The 21,660-nt window shown below is 36.2% G+C and overlaps 1 pseudogene; it reads left to right on the forward strand.

Moving 5' to 3' along the window:
- The first annotated feature begins 18,863 nt into the window (after positions 1–18,863).
- On the forward strand, positions 18,864–21,600 carry LOC120214793 (annotated as a pseudogene).
- Positions 21,601–21,660: the final 60 nt, after the last annotated feature.

Raw genomic sequence — 21,660 nt, forward strand, 5'->3', positions numbered from 1 at the left:
ATCCAGGGTACCATTGCTTCACTCTCAATAAAGAGGACTTGGTCCCTACTATTGAAGAGTACACAACTTTGTTACATATCGAAGGGGCTTTGGAGAATCGAATCTATTCAAAGTCAATTAAAACTCAACCCTTTCGAGTTAAATTAGCAAAGATTTCCAGTGTACGAGAAGAATGGGTGGCATCCCGTACAAAACAAAAAGGCGAAAGCGAAGGCATTGCTTGGACCAACATTAAAGAACTTATTCAGAGCCATCCAGATATTAAAGTACGATTCGATTTATTTGCTCTGGGTATGTATGGTATGGTCATCTTCCCAAAAGTATTGGGATATGTTGAAGCTACAGTGGTAGATTTGTTTGAACAGCTACCGAAAAAGATTAATCCTGCTTCTGCAATTCTATCAGAGACCTTCAGATCGTTAAATGCTTGTAGAAAGTTAGGAGGTGGACGATTCTCAGGGTGTACCCAGTTGTTATATGTTTGGGTCCGTAGTCATTTCTGGAGGACAGAAAAGATTTCATACCGACGCTTTAATACGGATTACTCACCATTAAAAGAATTTCTGGAGCAGGAATGGCCGAAAGAAATTAAGAAAGATATGTGGATTAATGCCTTTCGAAATCTGCAAAGCAATGACATTGTTTGGCGAGCCCCGTGGCAAATCCAAAGGGAATTCTTTTACAAATGTGGAGATTACAATTGGATAATGCTACTCGGATTATGGGGAGGAATTGGATACGCACCACTTCTGGTCATAAGGTAGTATGAAGGTCGTCAATTTGTACCTGTCATCGCTGGATTACATTCATCTGAGTTCGCATTCCACAACAAAAATTATAAAAGAAATATCATGGAGGCCGTTACAGCTTGGAAAACAACTTTTTGTATCCGAGCTAAAGCAGCAAAAGAAATGCTAACTCCTGATTATGAAGAATGGAGATATGTCAGGAAAAATGAAAATATTCCTGTACCAGATCAAAATGAGGATATCTCTATGGAAGATCGCATTAAGGTGGTTCCATCAGAGATTGAAATCCTGAGAGCTGAGTTTGAAGCAGAAAAAGAAGGATGGTCAAGAGAATTAGAGCAAATAAGACGAGATAAAGCTATGTTGGGTGTTGATATTGATTTCCATTCATCACAATGTGCAATGTTGAAAGAAAACAAAGAAAAAGTTGATGGTGAATTTAGAGCATTAAAGAAAAATTACCAAAAGTTATATAAATCCCGGAAAGCATCAGGACCAAGCCAATCAACGGTACAGATGACCAGAGAATTGAACATCGAGAAAAGTCGAGTTGAAGATATGAAAGGAAAGAATAGCCGTCTACTCAAAAGCCTTGAGAAAGGAAAGCAAAAAATGGAAAATTTTGAGGTCGACAGAAGAGAGCGAATTATAAAACACAAGGCTGAACACCGCGAGATCATGAATGAAATGCAAAGAGAAAGGGATCGAGCCAAAGATTTAGAAGAAATGAAGAATGACATCTTTGATAAATTTGAAGGTGAGAAAAATATCATGTTCAAGGGATTTGAATCTGAAATGAACCAGCTGATTGCTGAACTTGAAGTCAGGGGCCAAAAGATTGAAGAGTTCAATATTGAAAAAGAAAAATGGGAGCTGGAAAGAAAGAATTTCAACACCAAACTTGAGATAGAGCAAGAAGTGGCTAGTAATTGGATGCAAAGATGTAGAAACAAGAATGTTCAAATCCAGAAGATTAATCAAAGAACGCAAGAAGCACGAACAAAACTTGAAGAAGATCTGGATCAGTCTAGAAACAAAAACTCAGAGTTTAACGCTTACATTTTTCAACTTGAAGAATCATTATTTCAAGAAAAGGTTCGTCTAGGACCTAATGATCTCAAAGAAAGTACTGAGGAAAGTGCTTCACTGCGAAGACGCATTAGAGATCTTGAAAAAATTCTGCACAATTGTCAAGTCAGAATCACTGAGTTAGAGCAAACTCTTGAAGGAACGAATGAACAATGGCAAAAGTCAACTGATTTCTATGTTGAAAGAAGTGAAGAAATAAGTAATATGGTGTTCGAGGCCATGGTACAAATGAGCGAAGTTGCTAGATATATTGGGGAACTAGCTGTTGAAGCCAAAATAATTGAGCATCACGTTAATCCAGTTTCTAAGTTCGGAAAGAATGTGTCATGGTTAATGAAAGAAATTATAGAGCTTAATAGGAAAGCTACGCCTTATCTGTAGTTATGAACTATTATAAAGAAACTTTTGTATCCCGATGAAAGTTGTTCTATGACAGTTAACTTTTTGGGATCAATACCTTTTTGCATACATACATTTTGCATACATTCATCATTCATTTCATGATTTTCTTTATGAATATTTTTTTATTAAGATAAAATTCATTAATTAAAATTTGAAAAAAATAATATTAAAAGATTTTTCAATCGCAGTTATTCTGGCCAAAAGAGAAATACAACGTCACTACAGTACTAGACAAGCTACTAAGAGAATTATGGAGGATAAAATACAACGTATTGAGGAACAACATAATAAAGAACAAGCAGAAATGAGAATGAAGCTGGAAAAAATTGAAGAAAGTATTGCAAATTCACAAGACAGCATGATGCAGAAAATAGAATACATGTTTAAAAGACAGGCTATCATTGGAAAAATGCATGAAAATCCTGTATCTTTCGACCAAGAACCTATGTATCCTCTAGGTTTTCCACCAGAACCAATTTATCACTCTGGTACTACACCTATACAAATTAATGCTCGTACATCAGCATTTCAAGAAGCCAAACCACAGGAAAATTGACAAGAAGATCCTGCATCTTCAAGCAAAAATCCACTTATATCAGATGTGAAAATAGGGGATTTTAATACTGAGCATCTAATCCCAGATTTGAATGAACTGAATGAGAAAAAAAAAGTAAATGAAGAATTGACCAGACAGATCAAGAGCTTAGAAGAACGAATGAAATCCGTGGAAATAACTGAATCATTCTATGGGTTTGACGCCAGTGAGTTGAGTTTGGTTCCAGACTTAATCCTCCCCATCAAGTTCAAAGCTCCCGAATTTGATAAATATGACGGTACTACATGCCCTTCATCCCACATTACTATGTTTTGTCGAAGAATGGCAGGATATGTGAAGGACGAGAAATTGTTAATTCACTGCTTTCAGGATAGTTTGACAGGACCAGCCTTAAAATGGTATACTCAATTGACCAAATCCAACATTAGATCTTGGAAAGATCTGGCTAAAGCATTCCTAGAGCAATACCGCCATGTAACAGACATGGTCCCTGATAGATGGACTCTCCAAAATTTGGAGAAAAAGAATAACGAAACGTTCAGACAGTATGCTCAGAGATGGCGTGACACAGCAGCCCAAGTTCAACCACCTTTGTCAGAAAAAGAGGCCACAGTAATATTTGTCCATACATTGAAAGCTCCTTATTTAAATCATCTAATGGGGAATGCAACCAGAAATTTTGCAGATTTGGTCATTTCTGGAGAACTCATTGAAAATGTCTTGAAAAGTGGTAAAATTGAATCAAATGAGGGGTCTAGTTCCAAAAGACCTATGTACCGGAAAAAAGAGAATGAAGTCAACAATGCAAATTCTTACAACAAGGATTCATCGAAAAGTGTTACAATAACCCAGCCAAGGGTTAAGAAATAAGAAACAAACATTAATCGAGCAGAGTCCAGAGGATCTCGAAAGGAAAATGAAAGGTTGTCTTTTACACCTTTACCGGTACCATATGCTGAGATCTATGATTCGCTGTTAAAAGCAGATGTCATACGGCCCTATCCTTTGGTTCCCATGCAACCACCATTCCCTCTTTGGTATGATACAAAGGCACACTGTGTTTACCATGAAGGAATTATGGGTCATTCTATTGAAAACTGTTTGGCATTCAAAAGGGTGGTTCAAAATTTGATCAACACTGGAAAGTTGGAATTCAATACACCATCTGCATCAAATCATCCATTACCAAATCATGGAGATAAAAACGTGAATGCAATTCAGGAAGAGAACAGAAAGAAAGCAAAAACTGACATTTCTGAAATTAAATCTCCTTTTGTTTGGGTATTCCAACAACTCTCTTTAGCCGGTATAATTCCACAACAATTCAGGCCAAAGCAGAATGAAGGCAAGAATTATTGTGAATATCATCAAGAGAAGGGGCATAAAATTCAACTATGTCCTGAGTTTAGGGATTTGGTGCAAAAATTGATGAACAACAGAGAAATAAAATTCTTTGAAGAAGAACCAGGGAAAAAAGAAGATGATGTTTGCTCATCAGAGGATTCTAAACCTAGTCAAAGAATAAATGATCCTGTGATCATTAATGTGAAATCATCTACGGTGATTCCTGCACCAATAAATCCGAAAGTAGTTATCACCACTCCTCTACCATTTCCATACAAAGATACCCGCAGGGTACCTTGGAATTATACTACCAATGTTTCAATGGTAGGAGGATCTGTTTCTCTAGAAAAAACAGAAGAGAAAATACAGAGTTTGGGTACAACATCAACGTCTGAAGCAGTAAGCGAAGTCGGATTCTTTACAAGAAGTGGGAGATGTTACTCTCCCGAAACATCCAATGCTTCAGAACAAGTGAAAGCAAAAGAAAAAGCCATGGCAATACCTCAGAAGGTATTTGATGATGAATCCCCTCCAACATTCAATGAGCATGTGACAGAAAAACAAGCCCAAGAATTTTTGAAATTCCTGAAACATAGTGAGTATAGTATGGTTGAACAACTACACAAACAACAAGCGAGAATTTCTATTCTTGATCTATTGATGAATTCAGAAGCACATAGAAATGCTTTGATGAAAATGCTCAATCAAACATTTATCCCTGAGGATATATCCCTCAATAAACTTGACAGAATTGTGGGACATATAGCCGCTGACAATTACATAACGTTCACGGATGATGAAATACCGGAGGGCGGAATGGGGTCAGTAAAAGCTTTGAACGTCACGACACATTGTCATGGTCATGTGTTGCCAGGAGTATTGATTGACAATGGATCCGCTCTCAACTTGATGCCTCTAGTCACACTTCAAAGAATGCATGTGGATCAATCACACATGAAGAGCTATCAGAATGTAGTGCGAGCCTTTGATGGTACTCAAAAAGAGGTGCTCGGGAAAATGGAAATACCGTTGTTAATTGGACCAGTCATGTACAATATTGACTTTGTGGTGATGGACATCCACCCTACATATAATTGTTTATTAGGGAGGCCATGGATTCATTCAGCAGGAGCCGTTCCTTCTTCATTACATCAGAAATTAAAATTTGTTGTTGATGGACAACTAATATGCGTCGGAGCTAAAGAAGAAATCATTGCGTCTGTAACAAGTGATGTTCCATATATCGAAACCAATGATGATGCTCTTGAATGCTCTTTCCGAGCTCTTGAATTTGTAAATACAACCTTTATTGCAGAAGGAAATAAAATTCCATATCCCAGATTATCTGATTGTACCAGGATGACGGTACGACAAACTTTAGGCATCGGAGCTAAAGCTGGGAAATGTTTAGGAAAGAATATTCAAGGGATTTCAGTTCCTATAAATATACAGATGAAGAAAGATCGTTTTGGGCTTGGATTTAAGCCCAATTTTCAGCAAAAGAACAAAGAGATGAAAAGAAGATGTGAAGACAGAAAGGCAAGGTTGAAAGGGAAAGAAATCCTTTGGGAACACATGTTTTTCCCACAGTTGAAGACCACATTCAGATCAGAGGGAACAATTAATGTAGAACAACAGCTTGTTGAAGTCTTTAAAGAAGAAAAGTTGACGAAAGATCAAAACATAGTTGAAGAAGCTATGAATGGATTATTTATCAACATGATCATGAATGACAACAAGACTGGCAAATACTTGGATAGGATTCGCCCATGTTTTCCTGGAGAAACACTCAATAATTGGACCACTGAAGATCTTCCTATAGTTTTTAATATTAACGCAGAGTAATATTCAGAACTAATCTTTATGTTTAGCTCAAAAATATGAAAACTTTTTGTTATCTTGTAAAGGAAATTATGTTAAATATAAGAAATTTTCTTTAAAATTTTCAGATGGCAATCATTCTTTATATTTTCTTACATTTTTACATTTATTTATTTCATAAATTTACTATATTCTTTCGGAAATATGTCCGACTTAAATTTGTAGGTGTCACCATGTTAATAGCATGTTTATTCCTAAATTTAATCAAGAGATTAATTTAGAGCAACCCATATGTCTGGAAGAAATCAATGGGTGTGAGGATGAACTAGAATGTGATGTTCCTACTGAACTATTAAGATTGGTAGAAAAAGAAGACAAACAAATTCTATCCCACAAAGAAGAGATTGAGACTGTGAATTTGGGAACAGATGAAGAAATGAAAGAGGTGAAAATTGGTACTACTCTGACAATCCAGATAAAACAAGAATTGATAAATCTCCTTCAAGAGTTCAAAGATATCTTCACTTGGTCTTATCAAGATATGCCTGGCTTGAGTACAGATATAGTGATGCATAAGCTTCCAATCAATCCAGAATATAAACCGGTCCAACAAAAGCTCAGGCGAATGAGACCAGAAATGTTGTTGCAGATCAAAGAGGAAGTGATGAAACAGATCAATGCAGGTTTCCTACATGCAGCCAAATACCCAGAATGGGTAGCCAACATTGTTCCCGTACCAAAGAAAAATGGGAAAGTTCGAATGTGTGTGGATTACAGAGATCTCAACAAAGCTAGTCCGAAAGATAGCTTTCCATTACCCCACATAGACACATTGGTAGATAATACTGCAGGACACGCATGGTTTTCATTTATGGATGGCTTTTCAGGATATAATCAGATAAAAATGAATCCTGAAGACATGGAAAAAACAACATTTGTAACCATGTGGGGCAAATTCTGTTATAAAGTGATTCCATTTGGATTGAAAAATGCAGGGGCAACGTATCAAAGAGCCATGGTAACTTTGTTTCATGACATGATGCACAAAGAGATTGAAGTATATGTAGATGACATGATTGCCAAATCCCGAACTGAAGAAGAACATATTCAAAATCTGAGAAAGCTTTTCCAGAGATTGAGGAAATATCAATTAAAGCTCAACCCCGCAAAATGCACTTTCGGGGTAACTTCTGGAAAACTTTTGGGATTTGTGGTCAGTAAAAAATGAATCGAGATTGATCCAGATAAAGTAAAAGCAATTCAAGATCTTCCACCACCCAATACAAAAAAAGAAGTTCGAGGCTTTTTGGGAAGATTAAATTATATATCTCGGTTCATTTCTCAATTAACTGACAAATGTGATCCAGTGTTTAAATTACTTTGAAAGAATAATCCTGAAGTCTGGAATGAAGAATGTAAAGAAACTTTGGATATTATTAAGAAATATTTATCCAATGCCCCCATTTTAGTATCACCAATGCCTGATAAACCGTTAATTCTCTACTTGACGGTCTTCGAAAATTCGATGGGATGTGTACTAGGACAGCATGATGAATCTGGAAGGAAAGAAAAAGCTATTTATTATCTGAGCAAGAAATTTACTGATTGTGAAATTTGATATCCACCAATACAAAAATTATGTTGTGCCTTGGTGTGGGCTACTCGAAGACTCAGACAATATATGTTATACCATACTACTTGGTTGATATCCAAACTTGATCCTTTAAAATTCTTAATGGAATCACCAGCTTTGACAGGCAGAATGGCTAGATGGCAAATGTTATTATCTGAATTTGATATTGTATATGTCAACCAAAAAGCGATAAAAGGAAGTGTCATAGCTGATTTTCTGGCCAGTCGTGTATCAAATGATTATCAACCTTTGAGTTTCAATTTTCCCGATGAAGATTTGTTGTTCATATCCATGAATGAAGAAGTCAAAACAAATGATGCATCTGCATCTTGGAAGCTTTACTTTGACGGAGCATCCAATGCTTTGGGACGAGGAATCGGGGCAGTGTTAATTTCTCCAGAAAATGTTTATTATCCCTTTACAAGTAGACTAGAGTTCTTTTGCACCAATAACATGGCGGAATACGAAGCTTGTGCTATGGGATTGAAAGCAGCTATAGAAAGAAAAATCAAATGTCTCAAAATATATGGAGATTCATCTTTAGTGGTGTATCAATTACGAGGAGAATGGGAAACAAAAGATCCCAAATTGTTGGAATACCGAAATTTTACCCTCGAATTAGTGAAAGAATTTGAGAAAGTCACCTTCAATTATCTCCCTCGAGAAGAAAACCAAATGGCAGATGCTTTGGCTACATTAGCTGCTATGTTTCAAGCAACTAAGAAAGTTGATATGATGCCAATCAAAATGCAAGTATATGAAATTCCTGCACATTGTTATAGTGTGGAAGAAGAGGTAGATGGTAAACCCTGGTATCATGATATCCTGCAATATATCAAAAATCAAAGTTATCCACCAAATGCATCGAAAATTGATAAAAGAACCTTGAGAAGAATGGTTGCTGGATATTTTCTTGATGGAGAGATTATGTATAGAAGAAGCAATGATCAAATGCTATTGAGATGTTTAAATACCAACGAAGCTCGAAGCATCATTGAAGAAGTACACAGTGGAATATGTGGAACACATGCAAATGGTCTTTCCATGGCCAGAAAAATAATGAGATATGGATACTATTGGGCTACCATGTACACAGATTGCATTGATTATGCAAGGAAATGTCATAAATGCCAGATATATGCAGACAAGATTCATGTACCCCCATCTCCTTTACATGTAATGACAGCACCCTGGCCATTTTCTATGTGGGGAATAGATGTCATTGGAGCAATCACACCAAAAGCATCGAATGGACATTGCTTCATCCTTGTGGCAATTGATTATTTTACCAAATGGGTTGAAGTTGCTTCATATACCAATATTAAGAGATCCACAGTCTGCAAATTCATAAAGAAAGAGATAGTTTGCCGGTATAGCCCACCAGAAAGGATCATTACAGATAATGCTCTGAACCTGAACAATAAAATGATGACCGAACTTTGTGCACAGTTTAAGATCAAACATGCAAACTCAGTGGCATATCGTCCAAAGATGAATGGGGCAGTTGAAGCAGCAAATAAGAACATCAAGAGAATCATTACAAAGACCACTGAAACTTACAAAGATTGGCACGAGAAGTTACCTTTTGCTTTATATGCATACCGAACTACTGTTCGAACATCTACTGGGGCAACACCGTTTTCTTTAGTCTACGGGATGGAAGCAGTCTTACCAATTGAAGTTGAGATTCCATCGCTTCGAATATTGAGAGAAACAAAATTGGATGAATCTGAATGGATCCAAGCTAGAGTTCATCAATTGAACCTGGTTGAGGAGAAAAGATTGAAAGCTATTTGTCATGGACAGATGTATCAAAAAACGGATGATGAAGTCTCATGACAAAAAAAGTACATCCAAGAGAGTTCCAAGAGGGTGATCTAGTATTAAAAAAGATCTTGCCTATACATAAAGATTTCCGTGGGAAATGGATGCCTAATTGGGAAGGGCCATACGTTGTAAAAAAGGCCTTTTCCGGAGGAGCATTGATCTTGGCAGAAATGGATGGAAAAATTCTGAGAAATCCAATAAACTCGGATTCTGTCAAGAAATATTATGCTTGAAGAAAAAAAAAGAAAACAAAAAGAAGAAAGAAAAAAAAAGAAAAAGGGGGGTCAAGGTGAAAACCCGCAAAGGGCATCTTGTAACCAAAGGAAGGATTTGAGTTGAAAACCTGAAAAGGCGGCTCAAATGCAGGTTGATATTAGGCATCTGGCAATTGAACCCTCTTAAGATTTTGACAGTTTGGGAGAAACTTCACATCTACAAGCATTTTGACAACGTTTGAGATCCTCCAGACAAAAGCTTACATCATTTCTCTAAATTGTGTCAACTTGATTAATTTAGAAATACTTATGCTAATAATTTGTTGAGACATTTGAATTTTTATCATTCTTATGCTTGCCATAACTTTGAATACAATTCTATCTATTTCAAGTTCAATTTATTTGAGATTCAAATTTATTTTCGAAAATTCAATTTATTCTTCTATGAATTAACATAATTTTGAAATAAGTTAAAGATTTCTGAATATCACTTTATGTTAATACTTTTAAATGCATGGAATACAAAGTAAACCAATCATCATCATCATAAATCCATGAACAAGTCATTATTTGCACTATGGATATAAAGGGTAACATTGGTTACAGTATTTCAAAAGTTGAAGATGACCAGTTTTACTGTTAACTAAATCGTTCCATGATTTGAAAAGAATGGGATGTATTGGAACAGCAGAAGAGACAGCTGTCGTGGCAGTCATTGCAAGAAAATGCACTAACAAAAATCTTCTAGTTCATCATGATGATGTTTATTTCTTCCAGTAAGGTTGTTACGCTGGATGACACCGACAACAAGGTCGAATCCGCCAAATCTATTCATCAATTGCTCCAACCGATCATCATTCAGTTCTTGCACATCTGTTTTCAAAGATATACTAAGACAGTAGAAGGCGACCTCTGCAGCACTGATTCCAGCAAAAAGAAACAAGACATTGATACCACCATGGAACATGTCTCTATACAGATTATTGTGTATGGTTTTTAGAGAAACCTAGAAGCATTTCCACCTCATCAGATCCAAGTGGAGCAACTTTATTCCTTCCAACCCATACTAGATTCCATTTTCAGCACTCATCAAGAACATACTTCTGGACTCTCGAATGTGGCTCTTTGTCATAAGCTTCAAGAGCCTTACAAATCCTTTCTGTCAATTTGGCACTTCCTGTACATGTTTATAAACAGTTCAACTTTGTTCTTGGATTCCAAGAAGGCCATCATTTCTTTGTCAATGGAAAAGCATCAGCACATGGAGGAAGCAGAATAAGAGAAAATATGTTCTTAATTGGCAGAATTATGAATATAGCCCTTTTCAGTGTAGTAGCATGAAAATGCTTCGAATCTACAAATTCTGGCTTTACATCGAATAAGTACTGTGATATCCCAGTCCAAACATTAACTGGAACAAATGCCATGTGCTCATAGCATCTTCTGGAAGTGTTCTTTGAGTTATATGATCTGGTTTGGTAAAATCAATCATTGAATTTGGAAGAATAATGTGCTCATAGCATCTTCTAGAAGTGGTCTTTGAGTTATCTGATCTGGTTTGGTAAAACCAATCATTGAATTTGGAAGAGGAATGTGCTCATAGCATCTTCTGGAAGTGTTCTTTGAGTTATCTGATCTGGTTTGGTAAAACCAATCATTGAATTTGAAAGATAAATGTGCTAATAGCATCTTCTGGAAGTGTTCTTTGAGTTATCTGATCTGGTTTGATATGAAACCACAGAACCAATCATCAAATTTGAAAGATGAATTTGCTCATAGTAGAAATAAGGAGACTCAATAGCATCTTCTGGAAGTGTTCTTTGAGTTATCTGATCTGGTTTGGTATGAAACCACAGAATCAATCATTGGATTTGAAAGATGAATTTGCTCATAGTAGAAATAAGGAGACTCAATAGCATCTTCTGGAAGTGTTCTTTGAGTTATCTGATCTGGTTTGGTAGGAACTACAGAACCAATCATTGGAATTAAAAGATGAACTGCATGATCGTCTTCATTAAGAAGCTTCTTTTCAAGCTTCTTCTGTTTATTCTTTTCCAAAAATCATAGCCCGAATTTCGCCTTTTCTTGTAATGGGGATCATCGCATAATGGCTTCCCATCTTTTACCGGAAGAAATGTGTCAGTAACCCTAGCCATTTGAGCAGTACATATAAAATTTATCAATTCTGCAATTGATGAATCTGGACCACATTTCTCCAGGGCTATTGAAGCTTCAACCTCTGAGAATTCCATTTTTGTCAAGTATAACAGTTTATTCTCCTCATCAGAATCAGAATTCAAGATTTCTCGATATTAAAAGAACTATCGATATCTGTGAAATCATCTGAAAAGGTCACTTCATAATCAGATGAGTTGTTATCAGAATCAACATGTTGCATGAATGCAAGCTTTTCAAGAGCCTATACTAGTGAGTTTTATTCTCAAGAGGTTTTGTGACATTATATCTACATTTGTCAAAAATGATAGATTATCTGATTTGTAGAAGAAAGATCTATTAGGTTTCTACAACTGAAGAAACACTCAGTTCACCAATCTGAAATCAAATAACTTAACATTCATGCATCATATTTAAGTATTTGCAAAAATAGGTGCATTTTCATTCATTTTTATCCATGTTGAATTTTTAACAGGAATTTCAAAGATTTTAGCAAAGATTTTAAATCCATAACAATGGATCAACATTTCCAGAGAAAGTTCATAATGAGAAGAACTCATCTGAAGAAGGAAGAAGAAGTTCATAATGAGAAGAATTTGTTCAACCTTTTGCCTGAATTCATCACTTGGTGGATCAGCTTTTCCAGAGAAAGTTCATAATGAGAAGAACTCATCTGAAGAAGGAAGAAGAAGTTCATAATGAGAAGAACTTGTTCAACCTTTTGCCTGAATTCATCAATTGATGGATCAGCCTTTCCAGAAAAAGTTCATAATGAGAAGAACTCATCTGAAGAAGGAAGAAGAAGTTCATAATGAGAAGAATTTGTTCAACCTTTTGTTTAAATTCATCAATTGATGGATTAACATTGCCAGATAGAGTTCATAATCAGAAGAACTCGTCATCTGAAGAAGAAGAGTTCATAATTAGAAGAATTCGTCATCTGAAGAATGAAGAATAAGTTCATAATGAGAAGAATTTGTTCAACCTTTTGTTTAAATTCATCATTTGATGTATTAACATTGCCAGGTAGAGTTCATAATGAGAAAAACTCATCTGAAGAAAAAGAAGTTCATAATGAGAAGAACTCATCTGAAGAAGAAGAAGTTCACAATGAGAAGAGCTTGTTCAACCTTTTGCATAATTCTATCACAGAAGTAGATAGATTAGCATCAACCTTTCCAGAGAAAGCTCATAATGAGAAAAACTCATCTGAAAAAGAAAGAAAAAGCTCATAATGAGAAGAGCTTATTTAATCTTTTGAATGACTCTATCACAGAAGAAAATAGGTCAACATCATCCCCAGCAGAAAGTTCATAATGAGAAGAATTCATCTGAAGAAAGAGAAGAATTTATTCAACATCTCTATCTAATGGTGTAAAAATAAAATTTTTCGGCCACCTTATGCGGTGGCCGGCGGTGAGGGTCACGGCGGCAGATGGTTGCCGTCCGTGACCGGCTTCCCTCCGGTGAGGGAAGCTAGAGAGAAGGGAGAGCGTTTTCATTCTCTCTTAGTTAGAGAGAGAATGAAAAATGGAGAATGAGAGAGCTGGCCCGAAGGGCCAGCCGTTTCTGGCTTTAAATAGCCCTTCCCGAACGACGTCGTTTCGGGGAGGGCTATTTGTGTAATTATTAATAGTTAAATCCTTTCCGCAGTCATCCTAGTTTATAAACTTTCCATTTTAGTCACTAAATCGAGTTTATAATCCTTTTAATTCGGTTCTTTAATTTCAATTTTATTTATTTTAGTCCTTTATATTAAAATAATATATAGGGTAAATAACAGATTTAGTCCTATAATTTTAATAATTAATATTTTAATCTGAATAGTATGTTTTAATTTATTTTATTCTAATATCCGAATTTTATATAGTTTTTATTTTAGTCACTAAATTAATAGATAAGAAAATAGCATGTTTAATCCCTATAATTTTGATTAATATTGAATTAGGTTTTAATTTTAATTTAATATAATTTAGTCATATTTTAAGTATTTTTATTTATTTTATTGCTTTTAAATATATAGTTCTAATTGTATTTTTATTATTTTAATTTTACTTGTTTATATTTTAAATATTTTTATTATTATTATGTAGTCATTAATATATATATAATAAATAAATATTTTTTTTAAATAAATTATTTTTAACATTTATTTTTCAATATCGAAGAAAAGGGCAGTCTTAATACAACTGGATGTCATATTCTGGTATTTTAAAATTAAATATTATAAAAAATTATTATTTAATTTTATTCAAATTAATATTTATTAATATCAAAGAAAAGAGCTGTCTTAAGGCACCTAGAAGTCCTTTTCCGATATTTTTAAATATTTTTTTTATATAATTTTGAAATAATAGGATTATAAATTAAATATATTTTGAATTTTTAATAATAGAGACAATTTATAATTAAAAAGTACCAATTTTGGGCGTTGTAGGGGTGCTAATCTTTCCCTAAACGTAACCGACCACGAATCCCTTTTTATTATTAAAAAGAACGAATTTTTGGTTATAAACGCAGATCAGTTCATTTTTTTAATTGATGTTTTCTTAAATCTCTTTTAAAAAAAATAATAATTTTTAGGTATTCGACCTACCTGACCCAAAAGGCCGATGGCGACTCCCAAATTATTTTCAAAAACCATTTATTCACATCAATTTTTCCGCCAAATAAATATTTCGTGCCCGGACGAAAACCGGTTACGACACTAACCTTATGGCCAGAACTTAGACAAAACTCATTTAGGATGTTTTGGATCACTTCTACTTGTTTTAAGGATGCCTCGGCTAGAAGTAATAGGTCGTCCGCAAAGAATAAATGTGATAGTTTCGGACCATCTCTGGATAACTTTATTAGGTTCCATTCTCTCTTTGATATAGCTCGATGGACTGACTGTGCAAGTCTCTCCATGCAGAGCACAAATAAGTATGGGGATAGCGGACAACCTTGTCATATACCACGTGTGAGTTTGAACGAGTCTGTTTTCGCTCCATTCCATATGATTTGGGTGGATCACTTCTTGTGCAATTATAATGTTGTCTGTAATATTTCATCCTGGAACGAAACTTGATTGGCCCTCGGAAATCCATTTGTTAAGGAAAGGCTTTAGACGATTGGAGATGATTTTTGAGACCGTTTTGTAAAGCACTGTGCAGAGGCTTATTGGCCGGAATTGGGATAAATTTTCTGGTGTTGTGATTTCCGGGATAAGAATAAGGAGGGTTCGGTTTAAGTCCTCTCGTATTTTACCTTGTTCGAAGCATTCATGAATAAGTCTGCAAACACTCTACCAACTATATCCCAATTTTTTTTTATAGAAATATGCCTGATATCCTTCCGCACCTGGTGATTTTGCTGGGTTCATTCCAAATATTGCTGATCTGATTTCCTCATCGGTTATCTTTGCTGGTAATTCTCTTAGCGAGATGTCATCTGGCTTCTACAATTATTCATCCAAATTGTATAAATTCCCTGTACTCCTCTCGCTTGTGAAAAGTTGTGAGTAAAAGTCCACTGCCATTTGTTGGAGAGTATTTTGGTCTGTGATGATCCACTCCTTATTGTCCGTTTGCAGTGCTAAAATTGAATGTCCTTTTCCTGCTTTTTGCGCATGCATGGAAATAGCGTGTATAGCGGTCTCCGAATGTAGTCCAGTTGCGTCGTGATTTTTGCCACCAGATGTTTTCTTCGTATTCTAGGACTGATTCTAGTTAGTCAAATTTCCAGATCTGATAAATAGGCTGAGGATCTATATTGTAGTACTCTGTCTATTACCCGAATCCTAGCCAGCAACTCTCGTTTTCTTTTCCCTATCGATCCAAAAACTGATTGGTTCCATTCCTCTAGTTTAGGCATTAGATTTTTGGTATTTTATGCTATATCTTTGTCGTTGTCCCAATGTGCTTAGAGGAATTCCTTGAAATTTGGATGCTCTTGCCATGCAAACACAAATCTGAATGGTTTGGTTCTCTTAGTCTGTAGTTCCATTGATGTTTGCATGAGTAATAGACAATGGTCCGATCCAAGTCGGTCTAGGTGGTAGACTAGGGAGTTTGGGTAGGCTTCCAACCAATAAGAATTTACTAAGCATCGATCTAGACGTTGTCGTACGGATCCTCTGGCCCAAGTGAAACGTGAACCGCAAAAACCCAAGTCGATTAATCTAGTATCAAATACGAAATTGATGAATCCGTTACTAGTTCCTGTTCTGCCGGCTACTCCACCATTGCGTTCATCCGGACGTTGAAATTGCCTCCGAATAACCATGGTATACCAGGATCTAACCTTTCTTGCTGGTTCCATAGGTGTTTGCGGATCGATATTTTTGGACTAGCATAGGTTGCCGTGACATAAGTATCAATCGGTAGTTTCGGGACCTTTAACCAACATGTGGATGAATTGATCTGAAACCTTTAGGATCTCTATTGATATTTAGCTTCGCCAGAGGATCCAGAGTCCTACGCTAAATCCTTGCGCTTCAACTCTGAATGAGTTTGGGAATCCCAATATTTTAATGATGCTGTCAGCTCTCAAATAAAGCTGCCATTATCGGGTTGTAGTCTGCTATAAGTTTCTTGAAAAATCTATGATATGAAGGGCTATCGACACCCTGACAATTTCAAAATAAGCACTTAAACGTGACTTAAATTGTGGTTTGGTAGAGAACACTCCGGTGTTCCTTCAGAAACTTGAGAGCTCTGTATCAACTGCCGTGCGTTTTGCTGGATTATTTCTGCTTGTTCTTTTGTGATCGGTGATGCTGTGGGTAGAGTAGTAGTCTCATTCAAGTTATTCCCCATGTCGGCTCCAATTTGGCATAATTTGTTTGAAGCTGATTTCACTCATTAATTGAGTAGTGGTTTTGTGGGGGGCTTTGTACTGGGGTTGTTTTTTCACTTGGACACCCTCTGAGTTATTGTTTTTCCATGCTTTCGACTGTCTTGGTTTCCCTGAAATAATGCGTTCTCTTAGTGGTTGATTTCCTATGTTGCTCTTCTTGGATGGTTATCGCTAGGTGTGAGTCTCCTTTTATGTTTGACTTTTGGATTACTACTCATGGTACTTGACCAGCAACAAGAGGTTCAACTTGGAATTTGCATCCCAATTCCTCGGCATGTACCATATCTGTGTTCACATTTGTTCTCGACGATTCTACTTCCATCGGTAAGTAGTCACTTACACTTCATTTGTATGGTGGTTCTGGGTGAATACATCCTTATTTTTATGATGGTCTTTTCCATGTGTTTTGTCCTTGTTCATTCCAGTTATCTTTATAGATTGGTGTGCCTTTGCCATTACCTTTTTGTTACTTGGTTCTTCTACGTTGGTTGGTCCTTTAGATGAGGGTTCTCCGCCTCTAACACGTCGGATAGGATTGCAAAGCGGGATGAGGAATTCTGGATTGTTTTCCCCCTCGGTTCACGTCTAGTCTCCTGACTCTTCCGGTTCATTCGAAGTTGGTCCGTCACTACCATCCAAGGTTTGTAGAGTTCATCTTCATGTTTGTTCGGGTTGTTTCATTCTTGAGTATGCATTACTTCAAGATTTTCTTTGGTGTTGGATTGGTATCCACACATCTCCTTGGAGTAGCCATAAATACCATAATGGTAGCAGATGTTTTTAGGCCTTCATATTCCAGCTTTTGGACAAATCCATCGATACCTATGCATGGCAATTGAGGTTAATTTAGATCAACAGCAACAGCTAATCTTGCAAACTTCCCTCGTTCGCCTGCTTTGGTTTTATAGTCCACTTTGATTACCTTGCCGATTTCATAAGCTATCAATCCAAAAAATACCTTAGGATAATATCTGTATGGGAGGCCTGGGAGTCTGATCCAAACCATGACTTGAGATGGATGAGATTCTGATGTTGTAAAACTACGGCTCCATGGCTGAACTGTTAGGTAACTACCAAAAATTACCCACGGTTCTTCTGTCAGGACTTTCTCATAGTCGTTGTCAGTCTCGAATTTTATTAGGAAGTAATCGTTATCCAGGTCTACTAGTTGAATACATCCTTGGGGTTGCCATAAGACTTGGATCTTGTTCCATAGTGCTCTGTATCCTATGGTTTTGCCTAGCAAACGAATAATTATAGTTTGCCTCATGTTTTGATCGATTGAATCGTGGATTCTGTTTGAGAACTTGATTACAGGATATGGTCCGCTTCTATCGATTTCTACATCACCTTCCTGGATGGTTACGTCCTCTTCCATTAATTCCGTTAGGTGGTTAGAGTTCGTCCTTAGCGTTGCCGCATAAGTTCTTTGCACCACCACTTCACCGGTTTTGTGCATGGTCTCTGTTGTCTCCTTGCGTGCTTCTCCTACTCTGGGTATTACCGTATTTGTTTGTTCGCTCGATAACGAGTAGACAAGGTCAGTTTTAGAATTCTTGAGATAATCTGAAATTGGTTCCTCCGCTGGTCTTCCTTGTGACATCTCCATCAAGGGCGGATTCCGCCAACTTGTATCAGGCGGTTCTTCAGAGATGGTGACTACCGTCTCCAGCAGCGTGAGAGTATCCATGCAAACCCTAAGTTTTGCGAGAGAATCCGGACTTTGCGGAGCTTTTCTTAATATAACATGTCACTCATTATTAAATATTAATTGTATAAGATTTAATTAACAAAATTTAAATAATTAAATGATTTAATTAAAAAAAATTAAAAAATCCACGATCAAGTTTAAATTTCTGTAATTAAATGTTCATAAATATAATTAAAAGATGAAGCAAATGGTTATATTTTATCGGGAAAACAAATATTTTTGTGGGTGGATAATACACGAGATAATTTCTGAATCTCAATTGAATTTTTTTATGTTTAATTTTTAGATTAAAATTAATCCACTCAGTGTATTTTTAAATTTAGATACTAATTTATTTTCCAAATATAAATAAATAATTAGAACGGAGGAAATAAGCCCAAACTTAATAAAGGATTTCCTTAATTAAACACAAAAGCTATAAAATCAAATACCAAAGCGCAAAGATTTCCATTAACGTAAATACTAACATTTCCTGATTGGTACATACGCAATTTCTCTCATCACACACGATTTTCCCACACTTTCTCTTTCTTTCCCGGGAAAACAAGAAACAAACAAGACAACATGAGGGCAGAGAAGAAGCTGATCCAGGCCGTAACAATGTGGGTGAGACGACAACCGCCCAAGGTGAAGGCTCTCTTAGCGGTGGTATCGGGGTTGTCGGCGCTCATTTTTCTCCGATTTATCGTGCATGACCACGACAATCTCTTCGTCGCCGCCGAGTCTGTTCACTCCCTCGGAATTTCTGTCCTCGTCTTTAAACTCACAAAAGAGAAGACTTGTGCTGGTACCCCCCCACACACACACAAAATGCTTTAATTTTCATCGTTTGATAAGAAAGTTTCAGATTTAATACATGATGCATGGATGTCTCTTCATTATTATTGAAACACATATGGATACGAACAAGAAGGATCCTCTAAATTTATGAAAAGATTTGGGAAAAAATCTAATTATATCCATTAACATGGATAAAATGTTTCTAGTATGGCATCATATCAATTTACAATGAAGGATTTCTTTTCGATGCAAAGGGAAAGGGATCCCTTATTCCCTTTATTGATTGTTTCGCCAGTTCGATGATTTTATGAGTTTGGTACTTTGCTAATTCTTATGTTTGAATTAAATATGCTATTTTTACGGTTTTGCCAATTGCATGTATGACCAGAATGTTTGATACTTCGATTAATGAATGAAATATGCGGTATCTGTTTTAATCTTTTTCATGTGATTATATCAATTAATGATGGTATGATATATTCTTGATTATTTTCTTATGTTTTCACTGAAGTGTCGAAATTCTTTATCGGCGAAGATACCGGACTTACTTGATTCGGAAATGTTTTGAACGTTGTCAGGACTATCACTGAAATCCCAAGAATTAACAGCTATATTTTTAGCTGTTAGGCTGTACTGTAGCTTTGTCATGGAATATGATATACACACCGTACTCGATTTATCGACATTGGCTACGACCCTGTGGTTATTTACATGATCCGTTTCAAACTGAAGTCCAGCTACATGGAAGACAAGGACAACTTCGCTAATTCCTATGTTGTATGTCTCCATCGGTCATATTTTCTTTTCTTCATTTTCTACTTTTTTGCTTCCCGCTAGAAATCTATATCTGTTATGAGCTTTCATTTGTCTTCAACCGTTCTTCATGCTGTTTGCTTCAAATATGGTTGTGAAAGTCGTGTTTTGCTTCAACTTTCCCGGTTTGATTCAATAGATAGCATCATATAATCAGTTGAGCCAACACAATTAAAGGTGTTACCTTTTGTGTTGTTACACATGGACTCGAATAAACTGCAGAATTATCAACTTTGTTGCTCAAATGGATTCTTCTTCTGAACACATTCTAGAAGTCATAACCTGGAATTTGGACGCAGGTTATGCCTTGTGCTGTACTAGCTCTGTGTATTCATCCATCAACTTCTCATAATCTTGTGAACCGGATTCTCTGGGCATTCTGTGTATATCTGGAAGCGATCTCAGTTTTACCTCAGTTGCAAGTGATGCAAAATACTAAGGTATGGATTTACTTAAATAATAGATTCAATTTAGAAGGTTTATACGAGTCCTTCTGTAACTCGTCTTCTTGTGCATGCAGATTGTTGAGCCTTTCACTGCTCATTATGTATTTGCATTGGGTGTTGCAAGGTTCCTCAGCTGTGCCCACTGGGTTCTCCAGGTTAGATCTTTTGATGAGAAGTCGTACGTGGCTGGTTTTGGTTAAATTGTTATTGATGTTTAGCAATGCGAAATCTAGACCCACTTTGAGTACTTTTTTTGTAAAATTTATCCACTTAGGAAATAATAGGCAGCTTGAGCATGCTTGATGTATGGTCCTGAAGTTCGAACTGGATGCCATTTTGTCTGTCAGCTTATTGCTTCTAAATGTCAATCAATGATATTGGGTGTTAGCATAAGCTATGTTACTCGAACTCTAGAGTGCTCGTGTCGGATACGGTTATGCATTTGACACAGGTACTTCTAGAAAAAATGAAGAATCCAGGCAACATTGAACATAAGCATGTTGGGGTGAAACCTTTGTATGATGACGGTGGTTGTGGGAAGTGTTATTTTGATTTATTATAACGGTGATTGATTGCATTAAGATATTAATTCATTTCTCTACGACTTTCAACAGGTTTTAGACAGCAGCGGACGCTTGCTGGTAGCCCTAGGCTATGGATTGTGGCCTTCTATGGTTCTTATATCCGAAATCGTCCAAACTTTCATTTTAGCAGACTTCTGTTACTATTATATCAAGAGGTCTGTTACAACCTTTATAGTATATGGTACAAGCTAAACATCATTAATGTTTACTTATAGAATCATTTGTGGGCAGTGTATTCGGAGGCCAGCTTGTCCTCCGTCTTCCCTCTGGAGTGGTATAAGCTAAGTTCCCATTTTCTGGTTGTCGACGAGCTTGCTGACTGAAAGAAGTATAAATTGGTTACAAAAAGTGTCAAGTTGTCCTTGTTTAAGTTCTTGTTTTTCGGCTCTCGACACATTTCTTTCGACTCGATATCAGTGGATTGTATACTTTGATGGCTGAAACTTTTGGATTGTTATTTATATGTAAGAGATTTCATAGAAGAGTTAATTTTTTGTGTGAAATGCTTAAATTATTAGAATAAGCTGGGACAGATGAATTCAGGCCACCCATGTTAGAATCTAAGCATTTTACCTATTCAGGCTTTAGATTATGTAGAAAAAAAAAATCATTTTATGTAAAAATAAATTGTAAAATTCTATAAAACGCATAATCATAGGTGGATATGTATATAAAT

Source organism: Hibiscus syriacus, unplaced genomic scaffold (genome assembly GCF_006381635.1).
Source record: "Hibiscus syriacus cultivar Baekdansim isolate YM2019G1 unplaced genomic scaffold, ASM638163v2 tig00110108_pilon, whole genome shotgun sequence".
Taxonomy (NCBI): Eukaryota; Viridiplantae; Streptophyta; class Magnoliopsida; order Malvales; family Malvaceae; genus Hibiscus; species Hibiscus syriacus.